Source organism: Rhincodon typus, chromosome 26, assembly GCF_021869965.1.
Source record: "Rhincodon typus isolate 14 chromosome 26, sRhiTyp1.1, whole genome shotgun sequence".
Classification (NCBI taxonomy): Eukaryota; Metazoa; Chordata; class Chondrichthyes; order Orectolobiformes; family Rhincodontidae; genus Rhincodon; species Rhincodon typus.
This window is the reverse complement of record NC_063357.1, coordinates 10,682,440-10,703,168: the sequence shown is the minus strand read 5'-3', so window position 1 is coordinate 10,703,168 and position 20,729 is coordinate 10,682,440.

Sequence of the window (20,729 nt, the reverse complement as noted above, 5' to 3'; positions counted from 1 at the left end):
CTGTAGTTTCTTATGGTCCTGGGCAGAGCAGCTGCCATACCAAACCGTGATACATCCAGACAGAGTGTTTTCAATGGTGCATCTACAAAAATCGATAGGGGTCTTTATGGACATGCTGAATTTCCTTAACCTCCTGAGGAAGTAGAGACGTTGTTATGCTTTCTTGACTGTAACATCAGCATGGGTGGGCCTAGACAGATTGTTGGTGATCATCACTCCTAGGAGCTTGAAGATCTCGACCATCTCCACCTCAGCACTAATGAAGTAAACAGGGCCATGCCCTCCACCTTGTTTCCTGAAGTCAGTGACCACTCTTTTTTTTGTTTCGCTGACACTGAGGGAGAGATTGTTACCTTTACACCATGCCATCAAGCACTCTATCTCTGTTCTGTATTATTCCAACTCATCATTGTTTGAGATCTGGCGTACAATAGTGATGTGGTCGGCAATGTTATAGACAGATAGATTTGCATCTGAGCTCTGAGTGGATAAAAGTATCCTGAGGGCTGCACTGCCTAATCTGCTGTCCCCAAGATTTGTCATCTTATTAGAAATAATAGGAACAACAGACATAATTTCAACTGTTAATGCTTGCAGTAATTAATGAAATATGGATGGTTCTGCAAAGGCAGTAAGTACTTAGAAGTAATAATTGGCAAAAGCAGATGTGGTCATTGCATGGGCAATTGTAATGCTTTTATTGTTATCACATTACTGTGGGAGATGGTGGTGTAATGGAGATGACACTGGTATAGTCATGCAGAGACCCATGCTAATGTTCTGAGATGTGGATTCAAATCCATCACTGCAGTTGCTGAAACTTAAATTCTGTTAACAAACCTGGAGTACGAAGTATTCAATAACTATGACCAGAACGACACTTAACGATTGTTATAAAAACTCACCTGGTTCATTAACTTGCTGTCCTTACCAGGACTTTCAGCAGTGTGGTCAACTCTTCTGTCTGAAGTTGCCTGAATAGCAAGGGCAATAATGAATGAGTCAGAAATGCTGGCTTTGCCAGTGATGCCCACAACCCATGAAAGAATAAATAAAACTCTCCAACTCTTTCAAACGTAAAGTTAAAGTGATATCATCAGAAAAGGATGAACAAGCTGGTTCTTTATCCAAAAAACCTCTAGTCTTGTGTTTCCTGACAAATCAAAACTCTCTCTTTATCAAGTATTTGGTTCTTTTTTAAAACCCATGTTGGGTCACCCTAGGACAAAACTAAGCTGTAACCTAATGGGGGCCTTGAAAAATATCAAAGGTCTGGTAAAGAGAAAATTTTCATTTTTTGAAAAACATGACACTATATGCTATTAATATAAAATAATCACTAAGCAGTTGACTAGGGATTTTATAAAATCTCTTTACCCAGACAGTAGTGAGAATGTGAAACTTCCTATTACAGTAAATATTCAGTTGAAGTGAATTAATTCATTTAGACTGAAGCTAGATAAGCAAATGAGGAAGAAAGATCAGATGAGTACATGAAATTTTAGTGGTGTAAGGAGCTGATCTGTACTAGCTGCACGTAATGGAGAGTGCTTTATATCATATCATTTCATACAATATTACATTTCAGCTATTTTCCCCATCTTTTCACTTGTGCATTGCATTGTCCTGATTGTGGAGTTACGGTCTGATAATTTTTAGGAAGAAACACTGGTAAAAGCTACTACTACTTGGGCTCTGAACTGCATTGGGCAAGAACCTCAAAATGTGGCTGCTACGTGTCCCCTAACTGTACCACTACCATCTGCATGTGGATTGCAGAGTGACTTACCCCAGGAATGTGAATACTAACCAAGTTCCTTGTCAACTTGTGAGAATGTAAATTGGACCTGGACCAGAATAAAAACTCAGAATCACAGGTGGGAGATGAGCAGTCTCTGAGCTGCCAATGCCTTGTATGGAACATCTCCTGTGCTTTTGCATATGTCATTTGGTAACAGTGGCCATTTTATCTTGTAAGCCAAGCATGTTTTTTTTTTTGAAGAAAAGCCTAGACAATGATTTATTCTAGCTCCAACCGTCTAAGAATATTCACCTCTACGAGCAAAGATTGAGGAAGGAATGGAGAGAATGAGAGACATGTTAAAACTGTTAGTGGTCTGCTTTACTATAACTGGGCAACTAAAAATGCCACACCTGCAGAAGCCAAGAATCTTCATTCTCCGAAAATCTGCTGCACTGCGAAAGAATAAAAGTCTATTCGACTGCAGGATCCATTGCTGATGCAGGATCTGACTTTGTATTAACCTCTGCTTCAGAAATCAAACAGGCCATGATGATGTGCCATAGAGACTTACTGCGACTTTGTTTATAAGTTTGTTTTTGCCATATTTGTACTTTTTTTTTAAAAAAAAGTCTTTATACCTGTAATTTCTTTGTAATAAGTTTAGCTGTCCACCTTAAGGAACCTACTAACCTTTAACCTATTTAAATGATAGCTTGATTGCTGTGCTCCTTTAACTTGAATCATTACAGATTAAAAGGGGACTACACAAGCTTTATTAATCCACAGTTCAATGATCACATGATGGACAAGTTTGATGCAGCTTATGTGAAGACTTTTTCTTAACCCCACTGCATAATTTATTTCATTACAACTTAATACAATATCTCAGTAATGAAATGGTTCATCAGACTTTGGAAGTGATAATCTGGTCTAGTGACAATAAGAAACGTCAGATCAATAAATATATGTATATCCTAAGTCTTTATCATATTGATGATTTGTTTCAGAAAAAATGGAAATAAATGTATTTTCCTTGGTTCTGAAACTGTCTTCTGAAGCGTCATTAATGAATATAAGCTTCTAATCAAAGTGCATTTTGGAGCTAATTTTGTACTATGATGAAATATTTTAAACTTTACTAAGATGTTAAAAATGCAGTTTAATCAGAGACAGATCAACATGGGCCATGTTTGGGTGTCGAGCGTGAGGTCTTACATTCATAGCTTTATTTTTAAAATTCCCACAGAGTCTGATGGATGCCTTTAAATCTTACTCTTACATTACCAGCATTTGGGCAGCAAATAGTAGGCTTTGTGCACACCTTTTTGTTCATGTGCAACTTTTGTTTCTTGCTAGGCAAGTACAATGGAATACTTACATCATGTACAGCTTTCTTTGGTGAGGTGTAGCAGGGTGGAGAGGAGAGTGATTGGTACTGAAAGAGATGCAATACTTCCTTTTCCAGTGTCTGCTCCTTTGAGGATCAGAGCTAATCTGAGAACATTTCCAAACTCTGAGCTTGCTTCAGTTTCTGAATGAAATCCAGATACCTAGCAGTGGTTTGTTATGATTCCCTGTGTAAGTTCAGACTGTAATTTGAGGAGGTTCAATGTCAAGGGAAGCCATCTTGGGAAGTATTCATCAGAATGAATATAGAGGGTCTAGCAGTCAGCAGAAATAGCATTTGTTGTCATGGAAATAAATTGATAATTGCTACAAGATGCACTTTTGCATTATTTCCTGGTGTCTACCTGATTTCTATATGGATCGTTCTCAGTCTGATCAGAAATTAACAAGTTTTCTGATATCAGCAGAACACTCCTGAAATTGAGGGACTCATTCACATCAACAACAAAGGTCATGTCCTCTTACTTCCTGAATGTCAGAAAATGTGGGAAATGTTGAGTAGTTTAACACTGAACCTCACAGCGTAATTTATCATTCTTGAAACTAATGGTTTGAATTTTGCATTAATCACATTATATATTTCATATTCTAGAAGTAACAATTACCCTACAGGGCAACTGATCTATTTGCTGTGAAAAGCCGATGCCATTGCAACATCCTGCTGCCCATCTCTTGGACTCAAAAGTACCAATAATCCTAGGTCTGGGTTTTGGTGTTTGTAATGATTGTAACAAGGTCAGCCAGGTGGATGTCATAGAATCTGAGTTCCTTGATTGGGTCTATTAATCTGGTCCAATCCGGGAACCCTGGATGACCGGTAAGAACAGGAGTGTCAGATACCCTGTTCACTCTGAAAGCTGGCTCTGAGGGAGCTGGATCAGTGTCAAGGGCTCTCCACATGTAAATAAAGGGTGACTTGGTGATTGGATACCAGCGTCTCTAAAGTTATTTCAGTGGCGATGAGAGAAAAGCACACTCCTGAAGAAATTCACTTGCAACAGTTATCTTTGAGTTCAGGTAAGCATTTCTGGCATCATGCTGTTATTTGGGAAACTTTAAAGTTTAAAGCATGATACAAAAGCCACCACTGTTATGAGAAGTTGCAGGACACTGGCTACATTCAGACAGGTAGAGAGATCCTCCAGGGCTGTTGGACGCACTGATTATTCAGCCTGTTACCAGATGGTTCAATTTAACTGCCCCTGACGATCCCCACCCCAAACCCATTGCTTTGACAAACTGAATGAATGCCAACCCAAAATCTCAGTCAGTTTCCTTTAGCTCTGGACTCCTTTACCTTAGGGACATGGATAATCCTGGCATCCTTAATTCTGTTTTGTCAAACATGACAGGGCTAAGCCCTAACTTAGGGGTAAAGGGATCAGAGAGTATGTGGCAAAAGTGGGAACAGGGTACCGAGTTGGATGATCATGTTCAATGGAGGAGCAGGCTTAAAGGGCTGAATGGCATGCTCCTCCTATTTTCTGTGTTTCTGTAACCAGTACTGGGAGTAGAGTTGGCAAACTGGTCTTGGAACTGGCGCCAACATTTATTTGGCCCCATTTGCCTCCGCTTCACATCTCTGAGGGCTCCTAGAGATCAACCCAGAGTTCAATGAGGGAGTTATGACATTTTAGAAGTTTGTTGATTTTTAATTGTCAGCCACTATCAAATGGCAGCACTCTTGTCCCTGGAGTGATAAGATTGTAGCCTCAACTCCCACTCTGGAGACTTGAGCATAACATTGGCTGACTGTCCAGTGTGATGTCACAGGAGTGCTGTGCTGTTGGTGGTGCCATTTCTAAGCTGAACCAGAAAACCAAGACCCTGAGGTAGATACAAAAGATTCCATAACCTAAGTCCAAATGGGTAACAAACAGAGACAGGATCATAATATTTAATTCCTTCATTTTTCAATGGGGCAGTCCTACTGGTGGTCACCTATTGTATATGTTAATTAACAACAGCGAGTACAGGAAACCCCAAGGCTTCAGGAATCTATTGCTGTGGAGATTTAATCAGTCAGTGAATCAATGCTAATATAGGTTAACAACAGACAGAAAAAGCCTTTGCATATGTAGCTTCAGGACTCGGTGTGTGAATTATTGAAAAATTCATGTAGACTAATAACCAGCTCCTAACATTGCTGTAAAAATCATTTGAGAATTCATTGGCTTGAAAGGTTAAACATTTGTATGCCAGAGGGAGGCATCTGCATGCTCTGAGGCATTCTTATTTCCGTTTTTTATGTATTGCATTAATGGCAATAGGACGATGCTTTAGTATGGGGAACACTGTTGTCACACTGATGGTCATAATGTGGCTGCTTACCAAAACTGATCTTCCCTGCCTGACTTGTTACCTAATCTTGTTAATAGTCTCTTTGCCAAGGTTCCATGTCCCTCTCCTTCAAATGTATTATCATCTCCCTTCTTGCCCAAAACACCTTTGACCCGCTCCATCCTTATAAAATTCCACCCAATCTCCAGCCTCCTTTTCCACTTTAAAGTCCTCAAAAGTCTTGTTGCTGACTAAATCTGTGCCATCTTCCTCAGAACTGCATGTTTGAACCCTTCTAATCTGGATTCCACCCTTTCCAAAGTATCAACATGGCTCTTCTCAAAGTCTCCAATGATGTCATGTGTGACTGTGACAGACTATTTCCCTTCTTTCTTCTTGACGTGTGGAGCCTTCGACATGTTCACCACGCCATCCTCCTCATTGACCTCTCCACAGTGGTCTACTTTGGTGGGACTACATTTGTTCCATTTTTAACCAGCTATTTATATCACCTACAACAGTTTTGATCTTTTTGACCAAGTATTTGGTTATCTATTCTCACCGTTTGTTGTAAAACTGAGTGTCAAACTCTACATTGCGCTGCTCCTGTGGAGCACTTTGGAATGTTTCAAAGCATTGAAAGTATCATTAACAGGACATTAAAACTACATAAATACAAGTTGTTATTGATGACCTCAGGTGATTTTGAGCAGAGTATGATTTGCAAATGGCACAATGGGATAATCTATTTATGTCTGAATTATTCCAAAATATTTTTATTCACTATTTATTTTCTTCTCTGCTAACAAAATAACAAGAACTTATATAGCATATTAAAACGCTCCAAGGCACCATACAAAAGCATTATAAAATAAAATATGAAACTGAACCATGTGAGGCAATATTAAATCAGATGACCAAAAGCAGAAATGCAAGGCGTAGAGGCAGAGAGATGTAGGTAAGATATCAGAGCTCAGGGCCTAGGCAACTGATGACCCAGGCACCAAAGTTGGAACAATTAAAATCAGAAATGAAGATGCCAGAATTGAAGGTGTGCTGGTGTCTCAAAGGCTTGAGGGGCTAAAAGAGATTACAGATATGGGGAGGGACAAGGCCAGGATGTTGTTCCAATACAAGAATGGGAATTTTAAAATCAAGACATTGTTTGACCAGCAGCCTATACAGATCAGTGAGCATTGAGATGACAGAAGAATGGATTGGTGGGAGATAGGACACGGGCAGCAGTTTTGGAATGCCTCTAGTTTAAAGAAGGTATAATGTGGGAGACTAGCCAGGAGTATTTGGGAATGATCAAGGCTTGGCGCACTTTTAAAATATTCTCTCCTGGATTGTGAAGTTCCTTAGCAAGGCCAGCATTTGCCCATCCCAAATTGCTCTTGATAAGGCGCTCAATTACCTTTCTGAACTTCTGCGGTCAACGTGGTATAGTTGCACTCACAGTATTGTTAGATGGGAGATCCTGGTTTTTGACCAGCCACAGTGAAGAGATGATTTAGTTCAGGGTGGTATGTAGGTTGGAAGGGAACTTGCAGGTGGTGCTGTACCTCTGTATCTGCTCCTCTTGTCGTTCTAAATGGTAGAGACCATAGGTTTAGAAGGTATTATTGAGAGATTTAGTGAATTACTCCAGTGCATCTTATAAATAGTACACCAGTGGCAAAGGAAGTGGCTAAAATAGTGAATGAAGTGTTCAAATGGATTGCTGTGACCTGGATTGTGTTCAACATCTTGATTGGTAAATGAGGTATGACTGAAGGTTTTAGTAGCAGATGAGCTGAGACAGGGTAATGTCAGGAAATGATACAGAGCAGGAAATGGCTAATGCTGCAAAATGAGTTCAAACTCATTACAGGGTCAAAATGACGTGAAGGTTTGCAGATAGACTGGCTTTATCTTAAGCTAATTGCCAGAGAGGTGGATGAAGCCAGCAGGGGACTGAAACAATTTATTCAGTCTTCGCAATGTATAATTGGAGGAAATTTATGTTCATCCAGAACTGTATGTTGGATTAGCAGTGGAGAGGAATGGCCTGGGACATTGTGGAGAATGTCACTGGTTGTTCTTCAAAGTAATGCCACAGAATCTTTCACATCCACACAAGTCAGCAGAAGGGGCCTGTCTTTAGCATCGTGTCTACCTCCTAAAGTGAAGTACTCCCTCAACACTGCCCTGGAATGTTCATCTTTAAGCTATGCCCTGGAGTGAGACTGGAATGTGGAATCTTGGGATTCGGAGATGATAGTGCTAGCAACTGAACATGGCTGACACTTTTTGCCTTGATCTATTCTCAAATTTCTTACATCATTCCAGCAGGAAGCAACAATAATGATTCTTACATCTATGAAATTCAGTGCATCAAAGCTAATGCAATTTCCATGGAATTGCCTGATGGAGATGGAAGTTTGTAGCTAGGGCCTTCCTGATTTGTATAAACCATTTAAGTGCTCATTCATATTGGGTTACTTTGAATGGCGGGAGTGCTTGAAATGCAGTGGTAGTATCCCCACCTCTGAGCTGAATGGCCAAGGTTCAAATCCCACCTGCTTCAGAGGTATGTCATAGCATGTTTAAGTTGATTAAAATAGTCTACTTCAAATGGCAATAGTGAATGTACATTACATATACATCATGGATTTTGTGTGAATTATTTAATTATGCATTTTATTATGAATCTAGTTTTAATGGATTTAACTAATAAAATGCTTCTTTTTTTAAAGAAACTAAGTTTTTAAGCATAAGTTGTTTCTTGACATGTGCCTGAGTGTAAATGGTGTGGCAGCTCATGTTTATAAAATCAATGCACAATATTACTCATTGTGATGGTGTACTAGCTGCCAGAAGAAAAACTGGAATCTGATGCTGTGCTGCTTTGTAAAGGTTCTTCCTCAGTGTGAAGCTCTTGAATGTCAGAAAAATAACAACAGGCAAGTTACTGGTATTCTTGTCCTACAATGAAGGCAACTTTGTGTCAGAGTGACTCTATTGTTGATTAATCATCGTGTCTGTTTGAATTTAATGTCAAGGGCATATAAATTGACAAAATAATAAGGGGTGGATTTCAACTCACCTTGGGGTTTCAGATGGGAAACTGCACTGGCACATTAATTTCTCAAGTTTCGTTATTTGCTCTTGGGATGTTGACATTTCTAATTGCCTTTGAAAAGATGAGATGGTGGTAAGCCACCTTTTTGAATTGCTGCAGTCTATGTAGCATGGGTAAACTCTCAGCACTTTGGTCTGTAACAGTTTGGCTTTTTCCGAGGGCAGTTAACAGTTAACCACATTGCTGTGGATGTGGAGTCACATTAGGTTGGGCTGGTAAAGATCAGTAGCCAACCGGATGGCTTTTTACAACATTCTGGTCGTTTCATGATCATTATTAATGAGGTTAGCATTTTATTCCAAGTTTAATCAATTAAATTTAAATTCTACCAGCTGCCATGGTGAGATTTGAACTCGTCCTTGAAGTGTTAACTGTCTTCAATTGCTGTTGTGTCAATGTTATTTCTGGGCCACACCTGGCTCATAGTGGAATGAGGCCGCATCATGGATAATTTCCAAAATTTGTAATCCTGGGCGATTTTACACAATACTTGGATCATCTGCTTCTACTATAGTTGTGTTGGCATCACAGACAAATATCTGTGTACTGTCAATATTTGTTTGTATATCTTTATATATCCTTTTCTAGATAAGACAACTTAAATCCAAAACATCATCCTCCGCCACTTCCGCCACCTGCAATCTGACCCCACGACCAAGGACATTTTTCCCTCCCCACCCTTATCTGCCTTCTGGAGGGACTGCTCTCTCCGTGACTCCCCCATCCGCTCCACACTCCCCACTAGCCCCACCACCCCTGGCACTTCTCCCTGCATCCGCAGGAAGTGCCACACCTGCCCCTACAACCCCCCCCCCAACCATCCCAGGCTGCACATTGCTAATGTGGTATATTGTATCCGCTGTTCCCAATGTGGCCTCCTCTACATCGGGGAAACCAAGCGGAGGCTTGGAGACCGTTTTGTGGAACACCTACGCTTGGTTTGTAACAAACAACTGCACCTCCCAGTCGCGAACCACTTCAACTCCCCCTCCCAATCCTTGGACGACATGTCCATCCTGGGCCGCCTCCAGTGCCACAACGATGCCACCCAAAGGCTGCAGGAACAGCACCTCCTATTTCGCTTGGGAACCTGCAGCCCAATGGTATCAATGTGGACTTTACAAGCTTCAAAATCTCCCCACCCCCGACCTCATCCCAAAACCAGCCCAGCTCATCCCTGCCTCCTTGACCTGTCCGTCTTTTCTCCCACCTATCCACTCCTTCCACCTCACTGACCAACCCCCACCCCCACCTCCTACCTACCAGCCTCATCCCCACCTCCTTGACCTGTCCATCTTCCCTCAATTGACCAACCCCCATCCCAACTCCAACCTTTACTGGCTCCATCCCCGCCTCCTTGACCTGTCTGTCTTCTCTCCACCTATCTGCTCCTTTTATCCACCTTCCATCATTGCCTCCCCCCATCCCTCTCTATTTATTCCAAAGTCCCCTTCCCCTCCCCCATTTCTGAAGAAGGGTCCAGACCCGAAATGTCAGCTTTCCTGCTCTCCTGATGCTGCCTGGCCTGCTGAATTCATTCATCTCTACACCTTGTTATCTTAAATCCAATGTTTCTTTTCTTGTCTTACTCCAGGGCCAGGAAACAGTTGATAACCCTTGTGTTCTTCACTTCTTGACTTTTTTTCACTTTTTCTTTACTTTCTTCAATTCTTCTTTTTAAAAAAAGCACAGCCTTTTACACTGAAGATATAATCAAAGGTCTAAATCAATTTTGGAATTTTATAAATGGCATTAACCAAATTAAATCAATCATCTTACATAGAGAAAATTCTGAAAAGACTGTTTGAATGATCTCAAGCAGATTTCCCCCTTCCACCCCCACCCCCCTCTCTGAACAGAGTGTGAAGCTAAATTTTGTAAATGGAAACATTTGTGGTGATATTTGATGGCAGATCAGTATTGAGTAATTCCAATGCTGCGTTGGACGTTGTTGTATAAGGTATGCTTCTGAAAGAATTAATATTCATGTTAACAGTCTGGATAAATGAGACATATTGCATTTTGTTACAATAAACAAGGATAGGGCTTATATAATTAATGGTAGGGCCTTGGTTAGTGTTGTAGAACAAGGGGTGCAGGTACCTAATTCTTTACGGTTTGTGTCACATACAGACAGGATTGTTAAAAAGGCGTTTGGCATGCTAGCCTTCACTGCTCAGTCCTTTGAGTATAGAGGTTGGGATGTTATGTTGAGGTTGTACAGGACATTGAGGGCTCTTCTGGAATACTGTGCCCACTTCTGGTTGCCCTGTTATAAGAAGTATATTATCAAGCTGGAGAGGGTTCAGAAGAGATTTACCAGGATGTTGTCATGTATGGAAGGTTTGAATTATAAAAGAGACGCTGCTTAGGCTGGATAGTCTGGGACTTTTTTCACTGTAGAAGGTTGAGATGATCTGACAGAAGTTTATAAAGTAATGAGGGATATAAATAGAGTTGGTAGTTGTCTTTTCTCTAAGATTGGGAATTTAAAGACAAGGGGGCACATTTCTAAGGTGAGAGGAGAGAGATTTAAAAAAGACACAAGCTGCAAATTCTGAATGAGGCAGCAAGGCAGAGATGCGCTGCGCATCCATGTGAGTGCAACGTGACTGAGTGCTAACATTGCAGGTGGGAGACTCAAATCATGAGTAACCAGTCTTCAGGTGAAGTGGGTGATTGCAGGAGTAGTGGCTGGAGGTAATTAGACTTGAATAAGTTGATGTAATTCAGTCTCCATTTTCAAACATTGCATTATATTGTGATTTTTGCATAACGCCTTGATTTTATAGTACCAGTTATAGCTAAATTAGCAACATGCTTTTATCACTGAGGCAAAGAGCTGGTTGAAAGATAAAGATTCTCTAATACAAGTGGGAAAACTGCAAAACTACTACCAACACCGGAAGGGTGTAATTACCACAAGTTTATGAAATTTTTATTATCGGTAATGCCGTAAAAAATTTTTAATGGGTGTAATGATGGGGGAAGGATGACGTGTTTTGTTTTAGCAGCAGCAGCAGTCAGGCCAACACAGTTGGCTTCAAATATTGTGGATAGGATGGTGGGGATAACAGTGTAGAGCTGGAGGAACACAGCAGGCTGGGCAGTATCAGAGGAGCAGGAAAGTTGACATTTCAGGTCAGGTCCGAAACGTCAACTTTCCTGCTCCTCTGCTACCTGGCCTGCTGTGTTCCTCCAGCTCCACGCTGTGTTATCTCTGACTCCAGCACCTGCAGTTCTTACTATCTAGGATAGTGGGGAGTTCCCCAATATGATTACAGTATAACTACAGATGATGGAGGGCATTTGGCATCCAGAACACACAAAAATGTCCATTGGAATGAATGCAGGAGTGTAATTAATGCCTGAGGAATTGGAACCCAAGCTCAAGTCATCCCCTATATCCCTGAGATACAAATGGGTTAAAAAAATAATCACAGTGTTGATGATCGATCTGTAGACACATACTGAAGAAGGGTCACTGGTTGCGAAATGTTAACTCTGCTTTCTCTCCACAGATGCTACCAGACCTGAGCTTTTCAAACCATTTCTGTTTTTGTTTCTGATTTCCAGTACCTACTTTTCTTTGTTCCTATTCAGACAGCTTAAGTTTGCAATTTAGTTAATTTCAACCAATATTAGAAAAAGCCAAACAGTACTCGGAGCCTAAAGTATGATTTATGCAAATATGAGTGATTATTTAAATTAGCAAAAAAAATTCACAAAGATACCTTATCTAAAATGAACTTTGTCGAATGAATTTAATTAGAGTTTAATTATGGATTAAAAACTGCCACAACTGTCCAATGTTAATTATTAGCTATGTTGGTATGAAACATTATAAATTGAAAATGTGGCCTATATTTGCAATCTCCCTTTCCATTTTGGCTGCCTGTTAAGCTACACTCAGACCTTGTTATCTGCTGATTTGTCACCCACGGATCCATGTATTTGTGAGGTTAGTCCCAGATCCCATCTCGAATTTTTCCCCATTGTCTCGACCAGTCCCACATCTGGTCTACCTCAGTAAACATTGCACAGTCCTTTTGTGGAATGTAGGCAAAGTAGCCATGTATGTTATCTACGGGATATCTGTGATCCTGTCCCGCTCAAATAACAGACTGAGTGTACAATCAGTCGCCTGCAATCCCATTCACTAAAATATCACAATTGATAGTTTGTACATAATAGATTACTACAATGCGTACATTGCATCATTATAGACTACCGTAGCACAAAAGCACATTGGGCTTGTGCTGGTTCTTTGAAATAGCCATCCAGTTAGTTCCATTATCTTGCTCTTTTCACTTAATATTTGCCTCTTCAGTTTTTTAAAAATTCTTTTAAAAGTTTACTCGTGAGACGTGGGTGTTGCTGTCTGGCTGGCCAACACTTATTGCTTGTTCTTAGCTGATCTTGAACTGCGTAGCTTGATGGATCATTTCAGAGGCCAGTTGAGAGTCAATCACTTTGCTGCAAGTCTTGGAGTCACATATGGCCAGACCAGGTGAGGATGGCAGATTTCCTTCCCTGAAGGAGATTAGTGAGCCAGATAGGTTTCTCTTGACAATCACCAATGGTTTCATAGTCCTCATAGATTCTTACTTCCAGATTTTTTAAAAATTGAATTCAAATTCCAAAATGTGCCGTGGTGGGATTTGAACCCAGATCCTCAGACCATTAGCTGGGTTTCTGGATTAATAGTCTAATAATAATACCACTTGAATCCTTTCTGAAAATTACTATTGAATTTGCTTCCAACACGCTATTGAGGCATTATATTACACATCACCTTAACTAACTGTATTTCCAAAAAATTCTCCTCACTTTAGCCTTTTTTGATTGTTAAACCTGTGTCCTATGATCACTGACCATTCCATTCCTGGAAACTGTTTTTCATTATATGCTGCAGCGAACCTCTTTGTGATGAGGAACACTTTTATTAAATTTTCCCCTAACCTTCTCTGATCGAACCACCCTAGCTTCTTCAGTCTCCCCACATAACTGAAGTCACTTAACCTTGGTGCCATTCTGGTAAATTGCATCTAAGACTTTGACAGCCGCCTTCATTACTACTACACCCTGTGGTGTGCAGAGTTGGCCATTATACTCCAGCTGGGGCCCAAACAAGGATTTATAAATGTTTAGCAAATATCTTTGCTTTTGTACTTATGCCAAGCCCATCTGCCTTTTTACAGTTTGTTTCTCAATTCATCCTGTCACCTTTAAAAATGAGAAACCGTGCGTGTTGGCCATTATTCTTTGCTTTCTGTCTCTTACCCAGTTTTATATCCAGGCTGCCACAGCCCTTTTATTCCCTTGGGCTTCAATTTGCTAACAACTTTAATGTGTGACACTTTATCAAATACTTTTTCAGACTATATCCACACAATCTTCTCTATTGCTCTATTAAAATGAGGAAGGCAGTCAAACATGATTTGCATTTCATAATTTCATGCTGGCTATCACTTAATAGGCATGTTTTGGAGTAATATATCATTTTGTCACAGATTACTCTGTCTCCATCTTTCCTTCCCATTTAGCCTTTTGTAGGGGGTGGGGAGGGATGGTGATTGCAGTGAAGATAAAGTAGCAACTTTGGCCTTTGGGATCTTGAAATCCAGACTTCAACTAAGATCCCAAAGGCTAAGCCATACAAGCGGGGTTTTAGTTTTTGCTTACATTTATTGGAGTGTAGTTTATGCGAGAAGAAATGGAAATCTTTGATCTCCAGCAACTTAAATCTATACTTTCCTAAATAACATGAGATATTGTTGAGTTCAAAGCTGAAAAAGTGGTGCTTTGTTTTCATACCTGTAGCCACAGGAATCACCAAGCATCCTCTTTCTAAGAGGAGAATCACTTGGGACAAATGTCAAACAGGGAGAGGCTTTGGCAAATTTTAAATGTCACTAGACTAGCAACCTAGAGGCCCAGTCTAATTCTGTGGGGACGTGTGTTCAAATCCCACAACAAGATTCAATTTTATAAAGTGAAAAATAAAGCTAATCACCATAAGGTGCCACAAAACTACCGTCAATTATCTTACAAACTCCACTTGGTCTGTTTAATGTCATTTTAGGAAAGACCATGTGCCATCCTTACCTGGTCTCACTTTAGATTCAGAGTGATATGAGAGACACTTAACTGCCTAGTGAGATGGCCCAACACACCTCTCAGTTCAAGGTAATTTTAGACATGGCTAAGTCATGCTAGCTCTGCCAATAATGCTGACATCCTATGAAAGAATAAGGAAAAAAAAAATGCCATTTCTATTTTTGGGGCACTCTGGTCTTGGGATCCTTTGGTGCCTGAAGTATCTTTATTCTCATGGTCATATAAAAGTAATTCACTACTGAGAAGTTTCTCAGGTGGGTGTAGCAGTAATGCACTTCAAAGATTTGGTTTTAAATCATCAAGTATGCATGTTCCAATAATTCTAATTTTGTTTTATTCAATTTGAGAGTTTTTGTAAAGAGTTGTCAGATGATGTTAAGTGGAAAAAAATGATTGAGAATTTGATATTATACTCCCATAAAAACAATTTTCTGTTAACATGATCCTTAAGGGTTTTAACAAAACATACCAATACATACAAAGCTCTTTGTATAAAACTATGTTGTTGCATAGTGTTAAGAAAGAACTTCTGTTGATATTTAGAGCCTTTTGTAACAATACTCTAGCTTTTTTAAAAAGTTTTTTTTTTAAGAAAGATGTTAAGACAGCGCTGCAGAGATGTCTATTGAAAATTTATAATGCAAGCAGTTTGTGAGGCCTTGGTTTTTTTGAAAGTTGGAACTAGAGAAGCAGCCTGAATGGGTGTGGTCAGGCTCTCTCAGAACCAGGATTTTTAGTTTCTTGGTTCTTCAGTCACAGTTGTTGCTGGGTCTGTTGCTGCAGTCCCTGCTACACTCCCTAAGAGGTCTCTTGATGTTTTTCCTCCTGGGCTGCTGGAGTTGCATCTGTTTCTGAATTTGTCTTTTGCCAAGGGTGTGTTTATGGGATATTACTGTATTGGAGCAGTCAATTAGTAATGTTACTATTATTTAGTTAAGCATTTCCAATAGACTTACAGCTAAGCCAATTCTTTTCTTCATTGTTTTCTTTTGTTGTATTTTAATTAGAGTGTATGAATAAATTCTATTTTGCTTAACATAGAGTTGTTTGACCAATCGAATTGCATCTGGAACATAGTATCTTATACTTACCTTTAAAATAAAGAAAATTTAGGGTCTGAACTATCTTCTTAATATATTTTGAGGGGGTCTGGTCTGGTCTGGTCTGTAACACTTGCATACAAAGGATAATGCATTAGTTTTGAAGAGTAATCCTTAATGACCTGTCTAAATTTATTGTTGTGCGTGGACTGTTCATTCAGTTTGCAGATGTTTTAACATTTATTCCATTCTCACATATGTGCAGCATATTAAAGGGGTCAATGTGTGAGCAGCCAGCACAGTACCTTCTGGGTTGCTGAGTAATCAGGTATGCAGCTTACAGGACTATTGCGAACCACTGTTGTTTGCTTGTTATGTGTGGCCCAACAAAATCCCTCAAACAGCAAAGAGCTGAAAGACCAAGTAATCTGTTTTGAGTTGTATTAATTGAAGCACAAGCTGAAAGGCAGGATAACAGAATGCTTTCCTGCTCTTTTTAAAAAATGCTATGAGATCTTTCAAAACCAATCTTTTAAAATGACCTGAAGACATGGTCCTTGATTTACCATTTGAACTTCATGGACCTTATCTTTGACAATGGAGTACTCTCTCTCAGTACTGTCGTCTTTTTGGGTTGATTATGGGTTATAATGAAGCTTGACTCCATAGCCTTCTGACTTGGAAAAAAGAGCACTGACACCAAACTAAAATACCGATCACTACAAAATAGAAGATACAGAATACAGAACAGAAATTTTCAGCCTTGGACATAAGGCACATTTTCTTTTGAGAAATCTAATGCCTCACTATTGAAAACCATCAACTGGCATAAAGGTACTATATCTATGCAGGAGATTTGAACAAAACTGCCACAGAAAGTTAAGTGTTGCCATTTTGAGTCTAGATTCTCTTGATATGATGTGTTAATTATATACCCAACCAAACTCCTTGGCAACAAAAATGTACAACGTGGTTTCTCTTACCTTTTGGATATTAATTATTGTTGGAGTTTAAATTTTGTAAACCTTTTCTTTATTTTCCTTTCCTTCTTAATGCATTTTTCCCCTTTATGTGCATGATTTGATATTGAAATTATCAGCCCTGATTTACACTTTCTCCTTGGTCCTTAAGCTGTTAATGTATTCATCTTTTAATATGATTGGTTAAGGAGAGACACAGTTCCCAGCTTGGTTGGTACCCAAATGACCTGGTATTATCATCCTGTATCTTCAGCAAATTCTGATGCAAATCTATTTTTAAAGCAACCTAATAGTGAAGGGACAAGTCCAACTTTAAGAAAGGCATTGTTAGATGTCCGGCTACTGAAAAATTGTGGCCTTTTTTCATTGCTATTCTTTCTCCTATTTTCCCCCCCAACTCTTCCATACCTCCATACTAACATCACTTACTTTCTATTTAGCTGCACCACAAAGATTATTTGCTTGAATAATTTGCCTTGGCGCAAACCTACAGAAGAAGACAACACCTTGTACAAAGGGAACTTTGATGTTTCCCATTGCAAGCCTTCCTTGTATTCTTTCCAAGTGAGACCATTCCCTTTGTTCCAACTGGTACTGAGCAACAATTTGTGCCAATGGTCACTAGAAATTGGCTGGAACTGTTCGAAGAATACTGTGGAAAACAACATTAAAACACTTTTGTTCGTTCTTCTTTTCTCTGTTACATATTTTGATATATCTCACTCTTAAAATTAAACACCAAAATTTGCATATCTGTGATCTGAATAGCAAACTAAATTATATTTTGTTGTCCATAAATAGCTCTTGCAATGAGTTATGTTTATTGCCAGCCTTCTTTGCATTGGCTCAACTATTATTCATTTTCTGAGAGTTAAAATTTGAAGGTTCAAACAGAATCTTAAAATATTTATTACTTCTTAACCAATACCTGCAGTAGGAAAACATATGAACATGTTTTTGTATATCAGGAAAAGTTTAACTTTATCCCCTCACAAAAAAAAGGTACTTGCATCATTATGACCAGAGCAATTTATTGATCCCCTCTTTTGTGAATCAATGACACTCAGTAAATGGCTGTTAACATAGTCTTGTACCTGCTCAAACCATAGTTGATGCCACTTCTGCCATTCCTCATCCTCCAAGTACAGAATACATGCATGCACAGAAACCCAACTACTTTTGAGTAAATGTTGCTCTGAAACGTAAGACTTAATCATGAATAAAAAAAACATCTTGCTCATGTTCTCGGTGTGCTCCCATGTATGTTTTTTTGCAAAGCCAGACTGAGTTCCTGGGGAGATGTCATTGAATAATAATTGCTAGCCTGAAGTGACCATTTAGTTTTCTCACCATTCTAATTAGGGTTGACTTAGGCCAGCTCTCTTCATGAAATCATGCAAACATTATGAAATGAATCATTGATAAAACTCCTGAGGAGTGAGGTATTTCCAGGTTCACACATAATACTTAATAAAAGAGATACTCACAGGGGTGGGTGCTGGGACCTTTGTTATTTGTTGTTTACATAAATGATCTGGATGTGAATGAACACGACATGATTAATAAGTTTGTGGATGATACAAAATTAGGAGGTATCGTTGACAGCGCGAAAGGTTATCAAAAGTTGCAGAGTGATCTTGACCAGATGAAGGAGTGGGCTGAGGATTGGCAAATGCAATTCAATACAGATAAGTATGAGGTATTGCACTTTGGAAAATCAAACCAAGGGAGGACTTGTAAAGTAAGCGGTAAGGTCCTGACGAGTGTTGTGGAACAGAGGGATCTAGGAGTACAAGTACATAGATCATTGAAAGGAACATCACAGGTAGACAGGGTGATGAAGAAGGCATTTAGCATGTTGGCCTTTATCAATTGAGGCATTGAGTATAGGAGTTAGGATGTTATGTTACAGTTGTATAAGTCATTGGTGAGGCCACACTTGGAGTATTGCATGCAGTTTTGGTCACCCTGTTATAGGAAAGACATAGTCAAATTGGAAAGTGTGCGGAGAAGATTTACGAGAATGTTACCAGGACTAGTAGGCCTGAGTTATAGGGAGAGATTGGCCAGGATAGGACTTTATTTCTTGGAATGTAGGAGAATGAGGGGTGACCTCACTAAAGTGTGTAAAATCATGAGGGGCATAGATAGGATGAATGCATATAGTCTTTTTTCCCAGGGATGGGGAATTGAAAACTAGAGGGCATAGGTTTAAGGTGAGAGGACAGAGATTTAAGAAGGACCTGAGGCAACTTCTTCATGCAGAGAGTGGTGCATATATGGAATGGGCTGCCAGGGAAAGTGGTTGAGGCAGGTACAATAGCAACATTTAAAAACATTTGGATAGGTACATGGATGGGGAATATGGACCAAATATGAGTAATTGGAACTAGCTGAGTGGGGACCATGGTCAGCATGGACCAGTTTGGGCTGAAGGGCCTGTTTCCAGGCTGTATTACTGTGTGACTCTATGACTGTATTTATTGAATCATTCATTCATCAGTTGGGGATGTTGCTGGCCATGCCACCCACTTATTGCCCATCCCTAATTGCCCAGATGGCAGGTAAGAGTCAACCATATTGCTGTGGGTCAGAGTCACATGTAGGTCAGACTAGGTAAAGATGGCAGCTTCCTTCCCGAAAAAACATTAGTGAATCGGATGAGTTTTTCTGACAATCAACAATGGATTCGTGGTCTGGATCCTAGATTTTTATTGACTGCAACTTCCATAATCTGCATGGTGGGATTTAAACCCAGGTTCACTAGAACATTTCCTGGATCTCTAGATTTACCGTCCATTGATAATACCACAAGGCCATTGCCTCCCAGTTCCTACTGTGAAGGAGAGAGCTGAAAATTGCAAAATAACATAGACTGTTTGATTGAATTATATACAAATTGGAAGCAATCCTGATGTGATCATTCAGATTGTTTACGTCTTGTTAAATAAACATACTGTTTTTGAGAAATTAATTTACCCTATATAGAGGATAACACAATCTTTTCAATCTCAGTCTGAATTTGAGAAACAGCAAACCCTGTACATACATTAAAGACCGCAAATTCTGAATATGTTTTTGAGAAACAAAATATCCTGCATTTTTAAGAGACAAAATCGTCGACATCTAAGCTCTTTAGTTGCTATATTTATGTAACTGGAAGCCCTTCAAGATCAGTAAATTCAGTGAGATCAATACCATCTTCAATAGGAAAGGAATCAAGTGAATCAATCAGCTTATTTATTACACAATATGTTGGAAATTATAATGAACACAGAGTCTAGCCTCTGCAGCAATGTAATTAAATCTGTTGTCACAATGTGTGCATTTCAGTCAGGCTGCTGTTAATAAACAGAGTACAGCATGCAAAACAGATGAATCTCTTAATGTATTTATCTGTCATAATTCTTACATTTGTTTTGTTTTAATAAATTAACACACCCATTATTGGGAGTACCCGGGCTGCAAATATCTTGTAGCATTTGTCACCTGTTGTCCTACTACATCACTGTGTTGATATTTCTAGAGTATTGAACCCAAGGATAAAATCAATGCCTAGTGAAGGCTTTGAATATAACTGTCTGGTTTATTAGCTGTCTCAAGAAGGCATAATGGATTTTCTGTAGGATTTCCCCTGGGAAGGCACATGTTGCAGAGTCTGTTGTGTTATTAAGTACTGAGCTCCAACATTATAAAGTTAGCTGACATTGTGAGGACTCCCTTGGTTAGGGGGATGTAACAGTTCTGACACTGGATTCTGCCAGTACCTGTATCTCGAGGGGAAGTTCAGGTTAAAATTGCCTCCTATATTTCCCTTAAGCATTTCAAACAAAATTACTCAGGTTGTTTGAAATATCTGAACAGCTTTATGTTTTTAAAAGAAAATAAGAACAAAATTAATTTTGGGCAAAGTAGCATCTTAATTCCCTAAGTCATCGTAGCTGAAGGCTGAAGCCAGTGTTGTAGGTCCATGTGTATTGTTTTTACGTTCTTTGCTGCAGCCAATTTTCACATACTTTACAGCAGAAAAACAT